Genomic DNA, 3,340 nt, shown 5'->3' on the forward strand with positions numbered 1-3,340 from the left:
TGTATATATGTAAATGTATGCGAGTGGGTAATGAGAAAATAATGAATAAAGTATTAAAGTAAACAACAGAAAGGGAACTCATCAGTTATGAGTTCATATCTAGTGCAAGCTTTCATTGTGTCTGGTCAGTAAATTAATTCTGTATGTTTTAGTAGACAAAGTTCTTAATAATTTAAAACTGATTACCTTCCTATCACCTTATCTAAATTTAACAACTTAAAACAGCAGACTCTAAGGCTAAGCTCTATATTTATGAAATCCTGTGGCTTGTTGACTCATTCTATATCATAGCAATAAACTTGATTTAAACAGAATATTGTAGAAGTTTTCAGAATATAATTCAATGAAGAATTTGTGTAATGCATCTCACAACAGAAATACATTACAAAGAAACAATTCTAAAAGACCAACCTTCCAAAAAATAAATTCCAGCAGGAAATCTCTTGTCATAATCTAACAGCAACAACTGGCACTCAGTCAATTATGACAATGCGTGTTCCAGTTGATCCAATCAACAGAACAGCCTGCTCATGAAATTAATGTGCAAGTGGTTGAGCACTCCACACACACGTGTATTCATAACATAATTTTCAGGGAGATTCAGTATGACACACAATGTGACAATACTGCCCCTTTGGGTTACAGGTACAACTCATTTTTGCCAGCTGAGTGGACTGGAGCAATGTGAGATAAAGTATCTTGCTCAAGGATACAATGCACAGTCAGGAATCGAACTCATAACCTTATGATAGTGAGCTAAATACCCAAGCCACTAAGCCGTATGCCTTCACCTTGTCACAACTATAGAGGTAATTACTTGTCTGAAGCTGGATTTCCACACACTTCAGAAGCAAATATTGCTCAGTCTCTTTCCAGCTTGACTCTATCTTTAACATCAGTTAACTTCAGGCTTTATATGAAACCCTATAGAACAAATGTTGGCAGTGATGTGGCCAGAGTGTGTTCCACCCAGAGCAGCACTTGAGTTTATACTCTCCTACCCTTCTCTAAGCATTTACAAGCTTATGCTGCATACCTCGAAGTGCAGCCCCTATAAAAGTATTACCCAGACTGGACTTCTCCCACCTCATCCCACTTTGCTTCATCCTGCCATCTCCTCACCCAGTTACACTACTGAATACTTCCTTATTTCAGTTCTATATTTTAGAGATGAGGAATTATCTACATTATTTACATAATTTACATTCGATGGATATTTGTCCTCATCTTGTTTGTTGTTAACACAGCGTTTTGACTGATATACCCTTCATCAGGTGTCTTGGGGAAATTTCAAACCTAGGTTCTCATTCCTAAGGTATTTTTTAATATTATTATTATTATTATTATTATTATTATTATTATTACTATTATTAAGGCCACTGCCTAGAATTGAACTTGGAATCTTGGGGTTAGTAGCCCGCGCTCTGGACCACTACACCATATACCCGTGAGCATAATAATAATAATAATAATAATAATAATAATAATAATAATAATAATAATAATAACATCAAAAAGTACCTTACGAATGAGAACCAAATGTAAATAATGTACTTCCTTATTTGTTTCTGATGTTGACTTCCTCACAGTAAAATAGTTTATTACACACCATAACTAATTTTATAAGATTTTATTGTTTCCCTACTTCATTTGTTTGTTTACTGGTGGTTTCTCCATGCGTATGACAATCACCGATCTTCGATAAGTTCGGTGATTGTCGTACGCTGATGACGGGTAAATACCCAGAAACTCGAGTCCGTGCGTATCACGTGATCAAGATGGGAAGGATGACTTCCCTTTGCAAATACAGACAGGACACAGATGTGTGTCAATAGCCAGCTGGAGGAGATGTTCTCCTGGGGCTAAAAGCAACAGTAACATTCACCCTTACGGTTTAGCCGCATTTAAGAGGCAAATATACTTCACGTTGTCATGCAGTTACTGTTTATACCTCGTTCAAATGAATCGACCCAAGTACTTATTTTTCTAAAGCCTGGTACTTGTTCTGTTGGTCACTTTTGCTGAACAGCTAAGTTATAGGGACATGAGCACATCAACATAAGTTGTCAAGTGGTGGCAGGACACACACACACACACACACACACACACACACACACACACACACACACACACACACACACACACACACACACACACACACACACACACACACACACACACACACACACACACACACATATATATGAATATATATATACAACAGGTTTCTTTCAGTTTTCATCTATCAAATCCACTAACAAGGCTTTAATTGGCATGAAGCTATAGTAGAAGATACTTGCCCAAGGTGGCATGCAGTATGATTAAAGATGTTCCAGCTATGATTGTCCATGTTTTTTAAACAACAGGGGAGTGATTTGAAATAGTTTTCACAGCTTTTTTCACTCGACTACACATGCGTATAATTGTCCCATCATTTGTTTGTTTACATTAATGGATTGTGTATTGTGGAGATATTTTATTAGTCAGTTCCTTCCTGTGAAATGGAAATTTGATTGATATGAAGCAAATATATCTGAAGTATTTCAATCCAGCATTTAACTCCAGATAACCTCATATTTTAATAATTATAATCCAAATAGAGAGAGGAGGGAGAGAGAGAGAGAGAGAGAGAGAGAGAGAGAGAGAGAGAGTACTTTGAGCCTCAAGCCATAAGGAGTCTCTACATGGTTGCTAGATCAGCTAGAAATAGGTCTCAAGTTTCCCTCAAATCACATCATGTTATTTTGAAAAGGAACACTAGATAATATAGGGCTTGACACATATGGTTAATGTTTAAGGAGTTTATTTTATAATCACAAGATCCTGAGTTCAACCCCACTTCATGACAGCTTGGACATATCTTTTTGCTATAGCTTCATGTTAATCTAGGCCTTGTGAGTAGAATTAGGTCGATGGAAACTGTGGAATCCTATCAGATGGATTGTATCTGTATTTCAAAGGTCTAACCTTGTCAAATATTGTCATACTTACTCATACTATCTGTCTGCCATTCGGTATGATAAAAAATATTCAGACAAATACATAACAAAAACACCAGGACTTACAAATATATATAACATACAGAAAATTGCACTACTGGGCACTGTACACATCCTACGCAAAACACTTTCAATACAGTAACCATAAGAGCATCACAGCAAACCACAGCACATACCCAAGGCACACAGAGCTACGCTCAGTAGTGAAGTGAAAGCACGTTATAAAAATAAAACTACTGAATAATAATAATAATAATAATAATAATAATAATAATAATAATAATAATAATAATAGTCTTGGTATAAAAGATGGGCTACAGCAAATATTCTGCTTAATACCA

At 36.0% G+C, this 3,340-nt stretch overlaps 1 protein-coding gene across 2 annotated transcripts in view; it reads right to left on the bottom strand.

The window, feature by feature from the left end:
• The window catches only part of LOC106868403 (uncharacterized), a 98,213-nt gene that overhangs the window by 51,743 nt on the left and 43,130 nt on the right, over window positions 1-3,340 (bottom strand). The window lies entirely within an intron of this gene.

The sequence above is a fragment of the Octopus bimaculoides genome, chromosome 5, assembly GCF_001194135.2.
Source record: "Octopus bimaculoides isolate UCB-OBI-ISO-001 chromosome 5, ASM119413v2, whole genome shotgun sequence".
In the NCBI taxonomy this organism is placed as follows: domain Eukaryota; kingdom Metazoa; phylum Mollusca; class Cephalopoda; order Octopoda; family Octopodidae; genus Octopus; species Octopus bimaculoides.